The 16866-nt window shown below is 45.8% G+C and overlaps 1 protein-coding gene across 11 annotated transcripts in view; it reads left to right on the forward strand.

Annotated features, from left to right (window-relative positions):
• The window catches only part of LOC125431855 (ankyrin repeat and fibronectin type-III domain-containing protein 1-like), a 310810-nt gene that overhangs the window by 244218 nt on the left and 49726 nt on the right, over window positions 1-16866 (forward strand). The gene's annotated exons all lie outside the window — the stretch shown is intronic.

A 16866-nucleotide genomic window follows, 5' to 3' on the forward strand; every position in this document is an offset into this window, starting at 1 on the left:
TACGGCTGAGATTAAATGTCTCCTTGCAAAACGTTGCATCTCTTACCTGTCAGGCGGAACAGGGAGCTGAGGTACATTAAATGCGTTAGTGACAGTTCTTGCAACCTCACCTTGTATTATCCTCCTCTCTTTGTCCTCCCACCCGGTTGGTTGGTTGCCAGCGAAGGCGTCATTACAGCTGACACCTTGACAGAAACACACGGGCTGAGCTGTGTGAAGGAGAGCTGGCAGTCTTGGCAAGAAGCAGGCAGCCTTGTGGTGAGAGCTGTGATCTAAGATGCATTGAGGTGTCAAGGCTACAGAATAGGATGCTGATCTACTTTGTTAACAAGTCTGTCCAGTTGACTGTGATTCAGCCACAGGTCCTGTTATGTTGCACGCTGGGCAGTCCTCTTCCTGGGATTGCATTCTCCTCGAGAGAATGCGCAGGTGTGAATCTTTGTTTTCATCGCTCTAAGCATCGCCGCCAGGAGCAGCAGTGGTTAAGAGCAGGTGTACTCTAATCTGGAGGAACCGGGTTTGATTCCCCTCTCTGCCGCCTGAGCTGTGGAGGCTTGTCTGGGGAATTTAGATTAGCCTGTGCACTCCAGCACACACCAGCTAGGTGACCTTGGGCTAGTCACAGTTCTTCGGATCTCTCTCAGCCCCACCTACCTCACAGGGTGTTTGTTGTGAGCGGGGAGGGGAAAGGAGTTTGTAAGCCCCTTTGAGTCTCCTTACAGGAGAGAAAGGGAGGATCTAAGTCCAACTCTTCTTCTTTTAAAAATGTCTGAGAAGTGATCCAAAATTGTGCCCCTGTGCTGAGGGACAGTGGTTTTAGAACTTCCTTATTATTTCATTGAAGTGACTTCAAACGTATCCTGTCATCGTTGTGGGTGAGCTGGCCTCATGCTACGAGAGTGGGAAACGTTCACCGGTCTCCTGAGCCCCCTCTGCTTTTTGTTTTGCTTGATTAATTAGCTGATCTACTTTGATGGACTACCTTGAGGACAATTTGGCGAGTTCCAGGACATGCCCGCCCCTTACCCGACCCATAGCATGTCGGGTGGCATATCTGTTCTCTCCTCAGTGAATGATGCTGCCTCCAAGAAGTTGTGCAGATAAATCTCATGAGATTTTGGATCTGCCTGTGTCATTCCAGCATTACCGCTTTCACGCTCTAACTTCTGTTATGCCAGCCTACACCACGAAGCCACAAAAATGTCTGTCTGGCACATGCATCAGCCATTTTGTTGAACTGGAGTCTGCTCTGCCCTTGGACGGTTCTGCCGTCGTTCTCAAAACACTGATTAAGTGTTTGGAGCCTAACTTGGATTTACAAACTTGGATTTATGAAAAGTGATAAAATTCTTATGGCAGGCTTCTTTTCACCTGGAATAATTTGAAGGCAGCTAGATTGCAGGTGAACTGATAAAAAAAAAACGTTTTCTGACATCCATACAACACAGAAAAAGAAAGCCTTCCCAAAATGCAACCAGACTCCTTTTTGGGGTACAAATATCAGGGAAGGGTCTCATATGAAGAGGGAACAAGGAAGGAGTTATGCTTCAAAACAACATCATCTCTCAGGGCTTTAATCACTGGCATTTGTGTCCGTTCATATCTCTTTCTTGAGTCTGCCCATTGGCCAGTAGGAGAGTGTTTAATTCAATGCAGAAATGCCGAGAGTTTCATTATCTCACGCACACACACAGGCACACACTCAAATGCACACAGTGTACAATTTTCACGATTATAAGACTGATTCTAGGCATGCACTGTGGCCTGTCACTTGCTGCATGATCTGTGGCATACTGTGGTGGCAGTTTTCTGCTCAACAGTCACAGAATAATTGGAAAATAATCTTTAACATGTATAGTTAACAGCCGGCTGTACAAACGATGTTTTGAACCTTAAGCCAACCACTCTGAACTCTTCAGAGAAATGAGCGCTTTTGGTGTCATTAATGAATTAATAAACTGACAATTAGTATTCACTCATTTAAAAACAAAACAAAACTAGGCCTTGATGCCGTACAGTGGGACTATTGCAATAGCATGATCCTCTCCTCTCCTCTCCCCCCCACCCCCACTTCTGCCTGTCTAGGAAAAGTGGGAAGCCCATAAAGAGACTATTCACTCACCACTTCTATTAGTATAGTCCCCACTGGAGTCAAAGGGACTGTCCCAGTATAAGTGGTTTGTGACTCACCTCCTTGGCCATCCGTGCTCCTTTGGAAAAGGCTGTCTTCAGTTAATTTCTTCTATAGAGCCCTTCACAGAAACAATTCATGCATTAAATGTTGCTCTGCTCTCTTAGGTGGATTAAGCGTGTCTCTGCTTTATTTCCCATGTGGGGGAAATGGAGACGTATGGAGCTTGAATTTTGCAGTGCCAAAACTGAAACACCCAGAGCCCAGTCTGCAAAGGTATTGGATATTTGCAAAGCCTGAAGTCAGAGGAAACGGAGGATTTCAGCAAGTCTGAGGGCCCAAATAAAGATCACGTTTTTCAGAGGCAGGGGAACATCCAGCACATTTTAGTGTGTCTCTTCTTGTCTGGATGGAATGTTGGATGGTGTTCAGGTCAATTTTGAGCATGACCCTTTTGCGTGGTTTGCAGTGTTTCACATTTTATCCCTCCAATTGTTTGTGCGTTGCCCTCAGTGCATTTGCAGGATGGCAGTTGCAAACATTTTGTAAACAAAATCTGTTCACCTGCACCGAGGCTTTCTTTACCCCCTACTTCCCCTGTTCAGAGCCTGCATCGACCCTGTAAAAGTCTTGGATCGGATTAAAATGGAGAACTGTAGAAGGTTGTCACCAGCATATTGCTGAAACCCAGACTCCTGTAACCAGTCATAGAGGTAGATGGCACATATGAGAAAAAGTGTTGGCCGGGGCCATAGAGAAGGTTAAGAGGTGACATGATAGCCATGTTTAGATATTTGAAAGGATGTCATGTTGGTGAGGGAGCAAGCTTGTTTTCTGCTGCTTCAGAAACTGGGACCAGAAGGAATGGGTTCAAGGTGAAGGAAAAGAGATTCCACTTAAACATCAGGAAAAACCTCCTGACAGTAAGGGCTATTCGACAGTGGAATGCATTCCTTTGGAGTGTGGTGGAGTCTCCTTCTTTGGAGGTTTTTAAAGAAAGGCTGGATGGCCATCTGTCAGGAATGCTTTGATTGTGTGTTCCTGCATTGCAGGGGGTTGGCCTGGATGGCCCTTCTGGTCTCTTCCAACTCTATGATTCTGTGACTTCTATGACCATGTTGGGGACTCCTGTTTTAGTGGTTGCTGCTTCAGAGGCTGGAGTGGAAATCCACTCCAACCCACTCCCTACAATGAAATGTAATGCCCGGCATGTATGAGCAGCATCAGATTTGAATCCAGGCCGAAGCCCAACCCAACTAATTTCAATTGTACTAGTGTGGAGCAGTCCCACAGAAAACTCAGTTTTCTTATGTCTTTGGTAAACCTGTTGCTTTTCTCTTTCAAAAAACGGAGAACCCCAAAAACAGAGCCCAAAAAGAAGAACCCCAAAAACAGAGCCCAAAAAGTCACTCCCAAACCTACCAATGCCCAGAGCTGGGCAGAATCTAAGCATCAAGCCAACTCATTTTTAAGCCCGTGCCCAAAGAGAAGCATTCCTCCTGGGGTACAGTGACTGTTTTATTTAGCACATTTATATACTCTGAAAAATAAGGGAAACAACTTTGTTTTTTGCTCCAAAGTTTAGCACCAACTATACACTGAGTCTGCTGAATTCCACTTGTAAAAAAACATAAAATGAAATAAAATTGGGGAAAGTGGCGAGGGAAGACGGCGAAGTATTGAGAAAACACTTATTTCATTCATATGATATTTACTAAAATAAGTAGTTCATTATTAGACTTTTCTTGGGTGTGTGTTTTTTTCTCTCTCTCTCGGAGCTGGTGCCACAAAGTCCCTTCTGTTAGGGACCTATGAATGTGCTGTACCATCTCAGACCGTTGGGCCTTCCAGTATTCTTGGATCTTGCCTCTGGCAAATGTGAATACTTAAAAATATTCAGGGGCCAGGTATCCAAGCTGGCTGCTGAACAGACGTGTGGGGAGACAGACACAGAGGAGATGTCCGATTTTGGTTTTTCACAAATGTTGTGAAGGATGCTAAGGTTTTTTTGGGGGTGGGGGGGTGGGGGTGGTCCCTTTTCATTCCTTTTCATCTTTCACTCTCCTTTTCCTCTTCTTGCCAAATTTGGGTTTTGCTATGTCTTCATAATTGCAGGGATTCTCTGGAGAAAAAACACGAATGCTTGTTGGAGCAATATGATAGCAACTAAACTGTTAGGAAAGCAAAATCTGAAAATTATGTGAAGCTTGCATACACTTCAATGCCCTGAAAATTTCATTACAGGAGTTCAAAACAACAGGAATGTTTTTAGTGATGAGTATGTTTGGTGGGTTTTGTCTTTACCAAGACTCCTCCCCTGATGCACACTCAGATAATTAGATATTCCTGCTGCCATCGGTTTGCAAAACCACAATTTGAACCAGGATTAAACCAGTGTTTTTCAGGGAAATGCACACTGTAATTTGCCAAACTCTGAATTTATCTAATGTTAGCTATTAGAAATATCTAATCTGATCACTGGGGAAGAGAAAAAGGAGGGTGCATAAGAACCTTAGAATTCCTCGGGCCTGTTCGCACAACAAGAGCCAGAGTGGTGTAGTGGTTAAGAGCAGGTGGAGTCTAACCTGGAGAAGTGGGTTTGATTTCCCACTCTTCCACTGAGCAGCAGACTTCTATATGGTAAACTGAGTTTGTTTCCCCACTCGTCCACATGAAACCTGCTGGGTGACTTTGAGCCAGTCACAGTTCTCTCAGAACTCTCTCAGCCCCACTCACTTCACAAGGTGTCTGTTGTGGGGAGGGTAAGGGAAAGGAGTTTGTAAGCCCCATTGCTTACAAGAGAGAAAGGGGGGGGGGTATAAATCCAAATTCCTTTTCTTCTTCTGGTGTGATTCATGCCACAGATTGGGAATGGTAGCACCGTGAGCCTCAGCTAGATCTGTAAATTAATGTGCACATCAGATGCTAGGTCGTGGGTCCGCCATGCTTTTATTTCTGTAGCAAATTCTCCAGATAGTACACCTTATTTGACTGAGCTTTCAAAGTTACAGCACTGCTGCCTCATGCCAGATTTTTTGCTTACTACCATTTACCTTTTTGTGATAAATGTACACCTGCCACCAAACGGATCCAACAGGGTACCCTTCAGCACACAAGAGCAGTTTTCTATTACAAAAAAAGAGTCCTCTTTTCTGTGTAGGAGCCAGAGTTTACATCTTGATTCACATCTGGAACCAAAAGTAGGCCATTTCTTCCTGCCAGGAAGGAAACCTCATACGGCTTCTCTGCCCCCAGGATCTCGACTTTTCTGATTGTGAGAGGAGGAAGTGGAGGAGCGGGACAGGTTTTCCCTTTTCCCCCATTCCGTCTAAATGGCAACAGGCTGCCATTGGTCAGGAGAGACAAACTGTTGTACACAAGGGAGGTTTTGGTTTACCTTTGTTATAGCGAGGTTCACTGGAGGAGAACTGATTTGACGTGGGTAAGAAGCAACCAAAGAATGCTTCCACTTGTGGCTGATCTGGTCTTAGCGTTTTGTATCTGTTAATGACACAAGCGTTGGTGCCTGCTGCTGGTGTGGCAATAGAAGAAGAGTTTGGATTTATACCCCACCTTTCTGTCCTGTAAGGAGACTGGCTTACAAACTCCTTTCCTTTCCTCTCCCCACAAAAGACACCCTGTGAGGTCAGTGGGGCTGAGAGAGCTCCCAAGAACTGTGACTTGCCCAAGGTCACCCAACAGGAACGTAGGAGTGCGGAAATGCATCTGGTTCACCAGATAAGCTTCTGCCACTCAGGTGGAGGAGTGGGGAATCAAACCTGGTTCTTAACCACTACACTACACTACACTTTATGGACCAATATATATCTTCTGCCAGCGCTAATTCCCTTGTACCAACCCATGCAAAAAAGAAAGCATCAACTAGACCTGGTTAAAAAAAAATCATCCATTTCTGCCATTAGGGACCAAATAACAAACCCCTCTGCTGAATCCATCAAGGCAGCAAAAACGTTTGTCATCCTAAAACATGTGTCTGGTTGGGTGGCTTTCTCTCTCTCTGTTTTGATCCTCCCTCTTTGCAAGGAAAATATCCTTCTCTGCAGAACCAGTTTGCACATCTTGCTGAGATTCAAAATAGAGCTCTTGGAGTTCTTGCCAAGAATGAGAGATGGTGTAATAAAAATGTTATTATTTATGTAACACCATCAGAGCTCCGTAAACAAAAAGACAGGTCTTTACCTTCACAGAGATTACGATCTACATTGCAGAAGTGCGTATTTTGGGGGGGGGGGGCAAGGGAGGCAGGCGGAACAGGCTAAGAAGAAAAGTGGAGAGTTGCAAGGACAACAGCAAATTATGAATGTGAGGGAACGCAGCTACCCCTATTGAGTAGGCTTCCCCTATTGATCACTGTCCTATGTAGTTCAGTGTAGTTTTAATGCATTGGTTGTGCAATGCTCTTAATGTTTTATTGTGCACAGCATTAAAGTGGTGGTGGAAAGCACCGTCGAGTCACAGCTGGCTTATGGTGCCCCCAGCAGGGTTTTCGAGGCAAGTGACCTATAGAGGTGGTTTGCCACTGCCTCCCTTTGTGCTATCGTATGTTTTGCTGCTGAGCAGACAAGAGAAAGGCAAGCATAAACCTGTTTTAAATAAAATTTTGTTTTATGCAGAATGCGATTGCTCAGGGTTCGAAAGTTTCTGCTGAAACGTTGCCACGATGCATTTCTCCACACCACCCCCAACCCCTATCCCAAGGTCTGGTTGAAAAGCACACAACTGCATAACACATATGAGAGCCAGCATGGTGTAGTGGTTAAGAGCAGGTGGATTCTAATCTGGAGAACCGGTTTGATTCCCCACTCCTCCACCTGAGTGGCAGAGGCTTATCTGGTGAACCAGATCTGTTTCTGCACTCCTACATTCCTGCTGGGTGACCTTGGGCTAGTCACAGTTCTTGGGAACTCTCTCACCCCCACCTACCTCACAAGGTGTCTGTTGTGGGAAGAGGAAGGGAACGGAGCTTGTAGGCCACCTTGAGTCTCCTTACATGAGAGAAAGGTGGGATTAAAATCCAAAATCTTCTTCTTGGGTACACTACATGGGTCTGGCTGTGAATGGGGTCTCCTATGTGTGCCACTTTGAATTCCATAATGGAATAAAGGTGGGGTACCAAGAAAATGCCTGCATTCTTTATCATGTGGAGAAGCCATCTGGACATGGTTCTCTGGGATTCTGGTTGCCTGGGGGCGGTATGGGATACAGTGAGGTCATGTATGGCACAGGCTTGGCTGACGAGTAAGGTAAGAGTCATACTTCCTGTTGGACTGCCATAACATAGCTGTGGAACGAGTTGTCTAGAGGGTTCTTTGCATGTCCCGCAGGCTGTCTGCCTAACTGTGTTTGCCATCTGTGTCTAACGACTGGGAGAGGTTTCCCAAGGCTTGGGGCGAGATGTTATCAGTGTGTTGCTGTGCAGAATTCAACCATCATGGCGTAAATGCAGGGGTGTCCAACTCTGGACCTCCAGATGTTCATGGACTATGAGCCCCATAAGCCCCTGCCAGTGGTTCACTAGCACACAGGCGTCAAACTTGCAGGCCTCCATATGTTATGGACTACAGTTCCCATCATCCCCTGCCAGCATGATGCTGGCAGGGGATGATGGAAACTGTAGTCCATAACATCTGGAGGGCTGCAAGTTTGACACCTATGCCTAGCAGTCCTCATCAGGGTGACAAGGCATGGTGCCAGTGTAATGCAGACTAGGATCTGAGAGACCCAGGTTCAAATCTTCACTATGCTGCAAACCTTACTGGGTGACCTTGGACTGGAATACCCACTATTTTACTTCCTTGAGTCCACACATTGGTCAGGCAGTTAAGAACTAAGGCTACCTTCTGCTAAAATATTGCTTTGTCACACTTACTGTTTTTTTAATTGTGTTTGTAAACATGTTGTTAGCTGCTTTAGCAAACCTGGGTGTCCAAAAAACTGGGATAGAAATTAAAATTACCGTCGTAATGGTGGTCCTGCAGACGGTAACCAATAGGAACATGGGGGTCCATGGTGCTGCAGTGCCGAAATCCCCCAAAGCAGTAGGCGAAGAGACAGAGTGCATTTTTCCACGTGCAAGATGTGGTACACCCAGATCTGGACGCATGCCATGCATCCTGAACAGAAGCATAGCCTCAAGGGGAGATGTCTAGACTGTCTGTGACAAATGGGGGGAAACAGCATTTGTTCTACTAAACCTTGATTGTGCGGAAAGGTACTCACTCTCTCAGCCTACGAGAGAGGTCAGAAAAGGGGAGGGGGGAACAAGTAGGAGACACACTTAAATTGTTGTGCCTCTGGGCTACGGGATGTTGTTTGTGTCGAATGCCTGACAACCGTACAGGGTTTGACATCAGCTACGGTTTTCAGAGTCGGCTCACCTTGGAGCCTTCTTTACCTTAATAGGAACTGAAAGTCCCAAGCGCTTGGGTGGCTGTACATGTAAATGTCTTAGATCTCCCTTGGTATCCCTTCCACAGCTCTGAAAGAATCGGTCAATTTCTGTGCAGCCTCCCTGAGCACAGAAGAAGGCTAGAATGAAACCAAAGGCGTTTTTTGAAGGCATTCTATTTTGACCAGAGAGAGGAGGGGACCTGAAGCCATTGCTTGGGAACAATGGCCAAGATATGGGGTCATTTGTTATGGTACTGGAGCAGCTTTGCGTGATTTATGGGATGTTTTGTTCTTCCGCTTGTTGCTTTTCTAACCCCCAGCCCGGCCCACTCCATCTTCCTTCTCCATTCCCCCCCCCCTCCCTTTTCCACAATTCCCCTAATAACTTTGGAGTCTCTCTGCTTTATGAAGTCATGGTATCTGTGACTTATTGAATTAACTGTATGGAACTGAGCTTTGACACTGTCCTTGTGGTCTGTCGAAGCGTGCGATACTGCGCTGTGGAGCCAGAGTTTGCCAGAAAGGCTAAACAAACAGCAGGGCTTGATCCTGAAAGCTGGGTAATGCGTTCAGGACTGGAAAAGCTGAATCTTGGCTTCCGCTGCACAGAAATAACTGGGGTGAGATGATCTCTAGAAAGTAAAGCTCCTGATTCATACGTCTGGATGGATTTCTCGTCTTCCCCAAGCCTAGCTTCTTAAAACAAAACAAACCCAAATCACTGTGAGCTTGCATTTTTAAAAGCCTCCCCCCCCCCCCGCTAGCTTAATATTCTTGTATCACCTTCAAATTTAGCATATGAGGAGTAGAACTGTGTCCAAATTGAAATATTGAACTAAGAGTCTAGGACATAGGTGTTAAACTCAGGCCCTCCAGAAGTTCATGGACTACCATTCCCAGCAGCCCCTGCTAGCATGGCCAATTGGCCCTGCTGGCATGGGCTGATGGGAATCGTAGTCCATCAACACCTGGAGAGAGTTTGACACCTAGGAGGTGGGAATCTCTTCTTTGTAGGTCTCTTTTGGGAGAGTTTGGTCATGAATACACTGATGTGTCCCACAGCTCGATGCTATTTATGAATAATTGTAGGTTTATTGTCTCCATTTACCCTGTTAGCACCAGGACAATCTCTTGCTATAGCCTTGCAGTACTGAAAGAGACTTTTTTGTGCACTGGAGTAATATGCAGGAGGAAAGAGAAGATGCAGGTTTCAAACAGAAACCGTTTTGTCGAAGGCTTTCACGGCCGGATTCAACTGATTTTCATGGGTTTTCTGGGCTATGTGGCCATGATCTGGTAGATCTTGTTTCTAATGTTTCGTCTGCATCTGTGGCTGGCACAGATAAAAGTCTGTTACTAGACACAGTGTGTGACAGACTTCTCTCTGTGATACAGCCCTGAATATGCCAGCCACAGATGCAGGCGAAACGTTAGGAACAAGATCCACGCAGCCCAGAAAACCCACCACAACCAGAAACCGTTTTCATTAAGTAAAGCATTTGAATTAAGAAAGGGTACCCCACCATATTTCCTGTGTTTACTGGCATTTGCACGAGGAAAGCCTACATCAGTGATGGCGAACCTTTTCGAGACCAAGTGCCCAAATTGCAACCTAAAACCCACTTATTTATCGCAAAGTGCCAACACTGCAATTTAACCTCAATACTTAGGTTTTAGTTTAGGAAAAATGGTTGGCTCCGAGGCGTACTTTACTCAGGAGTAAGCTTGGTGGTAGTTGGTAGTTTTGCTTTGAAGCAACCGTGCAACTCTTCCGACGCGTGAATCACGACCCTAGGAGGGTTTACTCAGAAGCAAGCCCCATTGCCAGCAACTGAGCTTACTCTCTGGTAAAGAATCGTGCTTTAGTTCTTTGCATGAAAATCAGTGGAGTTTAACAGTGCTTAACAGGGTTACCTACACTGCTTTCCCAAAACTAAGTCTTAGGTTAATGCTAATAATCGAGCCCAGCGGACCAGGCCAGCCTAGATGTGTGTATGTGGGGGCACTCTGTTTGCGTGTGCCCACAGAGAGGGCTCGGAGTGCCACCTCTGGCACCCGTGCCATAGGTTCACCACCAATGGCCTACATCAAAACTAATTCTGTTCTGACTTTTGAAACAATATTTGGGGAAGCAGCCACATGAAGAGCTCAGTGTGAGATAGGAAATGGGAATGAAGGACATATAAGCACCGCCTCTTACCTGCCACTGCTTTAATTGTCTCGGCCCCTTCCTGAACCAGGTTTCTTCCATCCATTTTTTTAAAATGGCATCAGGGGTTCTAATATTTGCATTTCTGCATAATAATGCATGTCTGTATCCCCCCCGACTATTCCAGAGACACCATGGGAAGTTGGCTATATAGACTGCATAGTTTGTTCTTGCCTGGAACAGCTGGCCTGTTCGCTGCATGCAGTAATAAGTATTGGCACAAGATGAAGCACCCTGTGAAGATCAGATGTGCTGAAAGAGCGTCTGATTCTCTAAATTGCAAACAGCTTGGGCACGCTCAAAGAGTGGATTCAGATGACCGTGCCTGGCCCTCTGCCACAAAGTGCTTTCTTTTTACCCCCATGCCATTTACCTGGTACTGATATCTATGTGGGGAAAGCAAAGCAAAACCAATGCTTTTATCCCAAAGCACGGGTCTCTACAGATACCACAGCCTGCTCCCGTGTGGCTCTCACTAATGATAGAAGAAGTCCACTTTGCAGTGGGATGACCGTGGCTGTCTGAATCTTCCCAGATGTCTCAGGAGACAGGTTAAGATTGACGGAACCTCTGAGTGGCAGAAGTCTTAAAAGTTCTCCTCCTCCTCCTCCTCCTCCTCCTCCTCCTCCTCCTCCTCCTCCTCCTCCTCCTCCTCCTCCTCCTCCTCCTCCTTCTTCTTCTTCTTCTTCTTCTTCTTCTTCTTCTTCGTCCCAGTTTTCGAACACCTACAGAATGCTTTGGATAAATTAATTCAGCCGTGATGTAGAAGATATCATTAACAAGGTGATCCTGTGATCAGATTGATAGTTGGAGTTGAGGGGGTTGAATGAACTAATACCTTTTCTTTCTCTGTTTTACCGTGTATCCCTTTGACAGTCTTCAATCGCAGAAAGGTGACCCAGAGGTTTTAAATAAAATATATTTCCCCTGTTTTATGGGTTTAGGATGTCCACTGCTTATAGGAAGGGCGCTGAGTTAGTTGAGTACTAGCTAATCCATATGAATAAAAGCAACGTTCAGAGGCATGGTTTTCTTGGCCAGGGGAGGTCGTGACACCCATTTTTAGGGTTCAAACATAAAGACTTTTTAAGCCCTATTATACCCACCCCTGGTTTCTTCGTTGTTTTGTATTGTGGCACATGTTTTTTTTTATGGTAGTAAACTGCATATTTTAACATTTTAAAACTGTTCAAGATGCCCGATAGCTTTTAAGCACTCCTGAAAGCAATTTCCTTTCTGATCTCTCTTCTCCGTGGCCCACTCTGTCACTTGCTGCCATCTGAGCACCAATTTCTATCCATCAGACGGCAAGAGATCGGCACCGAGACCAGCATTTAACCAGTTTTTCTGGGTTCAGAAGCAAAGACTCATCTCTTTTGTTTGTCATCTGACTCAAGCAGAAGAAAATGGGCCGTCTGGGAAAATAACAGCTCCAAATAATGACTATTTTTTAAGGCGAATATTTTCCAGGTTCACAGTGTTGGGATGTCGGAGTCCGTTCCAGGATTCACTTGTCATTAAGAAAACAGAAACATGTAATCATCATTTGTGAAAATAAGCAGTCGGTTATAAGTTACACAATGTTGTCTTGCTGTTCCTGGCAAGTCTACTTCTATCCCAATGTCTGTTTACTTAACTGGGAGTCCCCAGTGGGATTATCTTGCAATGCAGTCCACCTATTACTTTCAGTGCACTTCGACTGTTGTCATCTTGCCTGACTGATACTTTCTCCCTAAAGATAGAAAACGTAGATGCTAATCAATGCTACCAGAGTCACACCCTTCTAGGCACACTGGCTTAACTGGAGCAGAAGGATGTATATCTGCTGTTAGTATCCCACCCTGTTACACGCTGTTTAACATATTCTCCCTTTCCCCGTTGTTTGGATCCTGGCTTCCTTCAGGTCACGAAAGGTACACCTTTCTTGAAGATGCAACATTTCAGTGCTGGCATTTACCAGCCTCTGAGATGTTAGTTTGTGATGGACAAATCTACCCTGCCCTGTTCGGTCTCTCACTTTTTTTGTAGGATCCTATAACTTGACTGCAGATTTCACACTGGGATCTGGTTACATTGTCAGGATCCTTTGTACACTTGATGGAGGAAAAGATGTGGAAAACAGCATAGAATTATTTGTTCATGTCATTTGAATGTATTGACTTGCAGGCACCTTGGGAGATGTCTCAAGTAGGGGAGGTTACGGGACTCACAACACTCTTGATAGTTCAGAATCCAGGGATGTAATAAAAAATGGAATGGAGGGAGGGGGGCATGCTCCTTTCCAGGCTGGTCTTTCTCTCCCACACATACATGCACACGTCCAGGGAAAGAAGCAGAGCTTGCAAGATGGTCAGTCATTTCTAAAGTTTGCAAGGGAATCTGACACAGGAAAGAGAATGGCTTCTGCTGAGGGTGGGGCACTCTGGGGCCCCTTCCGCACATGCCGAATAATGCACTTTCAATCCACTTTCACAATTGTTTAAAAGTGGATTTTGCTATTCTGCACAATAAAATCCTGCTGCAAAGTACATTGACAGTGGGTTGAAAGTGCATTATTCTGCATGTGCGGTAGGCACCTGGATTAGAGTTTCTAAGTGCAGCAGCGACCTCTTACCAGCCTCTTCTCTTAGGAGGGGGGTGTCATTGTCCATGATGGATGGATGGCTGCCTCTTTCATCTGGAACAGCCAAGGGACCTTCCTTGTCAGGATCCAGGCAAAATGATAGCTTTGCCTGGTGGAGAAATATGGGCAACATGACCCACCATTTGTTGTGAGTGTAGAGGGTGTCCTTATGTTTCCTGAGTGAGCTGAGTTTGCTCCAGCTTGCTTTGCTGGCATGGAATTAGTGGCTGGGGATGGCTTGGAATGGGAGAGAGAGAGAAAAATCTTTGAGGATGTCTTCTGGATTCACCTCCAGGCAGGCTGCCTGCTGCCAGAACACAGCCTGCCCCCCCCCTGTTCCCCCCCCCCCCCCCCCCACCAGCCGCCTTCCAGCCCTCTTTCTCAAGCTGTGATGACTTTCAGATTAAGCTGTTGGCTCCAAGCAGGCTTGTGTTACCACAGCAACTTGTACACCAACCTGCTTTAATAATTCTCTCCTCCCCCCCCCCCCATTTCTTTCAGAGGAGTGCAGTCAGAGTTTCTTGCAACGCATGTTTGGAAACCATGCAAGCCCCTCAAATGGCAATTGTGGGCTATCCCTCTATCACACCCCAGTGTTGTTTCTCAATCCTCTCTTCCCTTTATGACCCTCCCCTTTGTGCTGCATGTATCCTATTGCAGAAGGAGTTATACATTGCAAATTGTCTTGAATACAAGGTCAGGTGGCATATAAATGTATCAAGTAGACAGACAGACAGACAGACAGACAGACAGACAGACAGACAGACAGACAGACAGACAGACAGACAAGGCCTGTCGCAAGTTATAATTTCAAGAGGATCAGTCAGCGTTTGAGATTCCTTTTTTTTTATCAAAGCAAGCTGGAATCTTCATGACCGTGAACTCATGCAGTTATTAGGTTGCGAAAATCCTCTAGAAACTGAACAGAAACTCTAGAAACTGTGAATTATATGCTAAAAGGGCAGGCTAAGATCAAATAAATAAATTAAAACCTACAAAATAGATGTGTGTGTGGGTCTAGGAGCAGCAGTGGTGTAGGAGATTAAGAGCAAATGTATCTAATCTGGAGGAACCGGGTTTGATTCCCAGCTCTGCCGCCTAAGCTGTGGAGGCTTATCTGGGGAATTCGGATTACAGCCCTGCCAGCTCCACACACTCCCTCGCCAGCTGGAGTGACCTTGGGCTGAACACAGCTTCTAGAGAGCTCTCTCAGCCCCACCTACCTCACAGGGGAAGCGTGTTATGAGGGTGGAAGGGCAACGGAGATTATCAGCCAACTGAGTCTCCTTACGGGACGGGGATATAAATCCAAACTCCTCCTCCTCCTCCTCCTCCTCCTCCTCCTCCTCCTCTTCTTCTTCTTCTTCTTCTTCTTCTTCTTCTTCTTCTTCTTCTTCTTCTTCTTCTTCTTCTTCTTCTTCTTCTTCACGTGTCCCAGTTTCCCTTGTTTTAAACAACATTCCTCACCTCATAAAGTTGTTCCATGTCTCAAAAGTATCACAGACCCCAAAATCCAAATCTATGTGGCATAATGTCCAATCCCTGTATTTTTTAGAAAATTAATGTACTAGTTTATATCCATTACAGTTGCCTCTGTTTGTCTCTTGCCATAAAAGCCCTCCAGGATTGCCATAAGTTGGCTGCAACTTGACGCGGACACAAGTTTCATAACGTGCCACTCAAGGGCAGTAACACCTGAAGAGTTCTTTTCAAAATCATGCAAGCTAGGAAGGTGTGCATTCACTGGAGAAATATACTGCTGTTTTCTTAATCAGTTGGTTGCGGCTCACCATCCAATACTGTGTTTTTAGAGATTGTCCTCACTATTCTTATAAGGTTACTCCTCAGTATCAGTAGAGTAGGATATTGTGCATTTCAGCTGAAGGGGGCAGGCTGAGGAAGCTTTTGGAATAGACCGGTGGTTCTCAACCTTCCTAATGCCGCGACCCTTTAATACAGTTTCTCATGTTGTGGTGACCCCCAACCATAAAATTGGTATATATAAAATATAAAAAAGACTGTTTTCCGATGGTCATAGGCGACCCCGTGAAAGGGTCATTAGACCCCCCCAAAGGGGTCATAGCCCACAGGTTGAGAACCACTGGAATAGACCATCCATCTGATTTCCTTTCCTCTAGACAGGCAACCTATGTGTAAAGTAGTCATGAGCCCCTCCCACACAGACAGAATAATGCACTTTCAATCCACTTCCAATGTACTTTGAAGCTGGCTTTCACTGTGTGGAATAGCAAAACTCACTTTCAAACAGTTGCAAATGTGGATTGAATGTAGCTTATTCTGTATGTGCGGAAGGGGCCACAGATTTCAAAAGGGCCCAAAGGCCGTTGAATCCAACTCCTTTGCCGAGGCTGGAGCAGCTCAGTCAACCCCTCATACACACAGGCTCAGAGAAACAATCCATGTGACACAAATTGATAGCAGGTGCTCTGTGAGAGATGTGTGCAGAACAACCGTTCCAGCGTAGATGCCAGCGGCATTCGGGTGCCTTTGAGTCTTGGAGCTAATAGTAAAGTTAGATTAAGCTCTTCCCACCACACTAGCTGGTCCATTGTCTATGTTTCTGTATCATAAGAACATAAGAAGGCGCCTGCTGGATCAGACCAGAGTCCATCTAGTCCAGCACTCTGCTACTCGCAGTGGCCCACCAGGTGCCTTTGGGAGCTCACATGCAGGAGGTGAAAGCAATGGCCTTCTGCTGCTGTGCTGCTGCTCCCGAGCACCTGGTCTGCTAAGGCATTTGCCATCTCAGATCAAGGAGGATCAAGATTGGTATCCTTTCCGTTAGCAGGTTCCAGAGATGACGATGCTTTGGATTCTGCTGAGCTCCTCCTCCCTAGCCCTCCAGACCCCCCACCCCCCCACCCCAGACAAACTTGGGTCACTTTGCATCTTTCCTCAGTCCTGCTTGTACCAGACTCCGTTGAAATTTAAAAAAAAACATCAAACATGCCACAGGCTAATTATAGTGTAGCTAAAGCTTATCCAACAGAATAAAACACATACCCACGTAGTATAATTCTGACTACAGCCTCAATTAGGACCGATTCCCAATGCAATTGTAAAACTTCCTGTACGAAAACAAACAAGCCGCGTAAGCCGCATCCAAAGGCTAGCAGCAGCCGTCGCCATGGCTTTAAGCTTACAGGTCTTGCTAGTGTTGTTTCTCTCCCTCCCTTCTTCCCTCCCTTTCGCGTATGTGTCGGGTAGGGAGAGTTAGATTTGAGACTTTGGGGGTGGGGATAACTATGTCAAGGGGGTGTTTGGGAACAAAAACTATCTTGGGTTGGATAGGCTGGAGCAGCAGTGGCGTAGCGATTAAGAGCAGGTGCATTCTAATCTGGAGAACCGGGTTTGATTCCCTGCTCTGCCGCTTGCGCTGTGGAGGCTTATCTGGGGAACTAGATTAGTTTGTGCACTCCAACACATGCCATCTGGGTGACTGTGGGCTAGTCATAGTTCTTCAGAGCTCTC

Source organism: Sphaerodactylus townsendi, linkage group LG04 (assembly GCF_021028975.2).
Source record: "Sphaerodactylus townsendi isolate TG3544 linkage group LG04, MPM_Stown_v2.3, whole genome shotgun sequence".
NCBI lineage: Eukaryota > Metazoa > Chordata > Lepidosauria > Squamata > Sphaerodactylidae > Sphaerodactylus > Sphaerodactylus townsendi.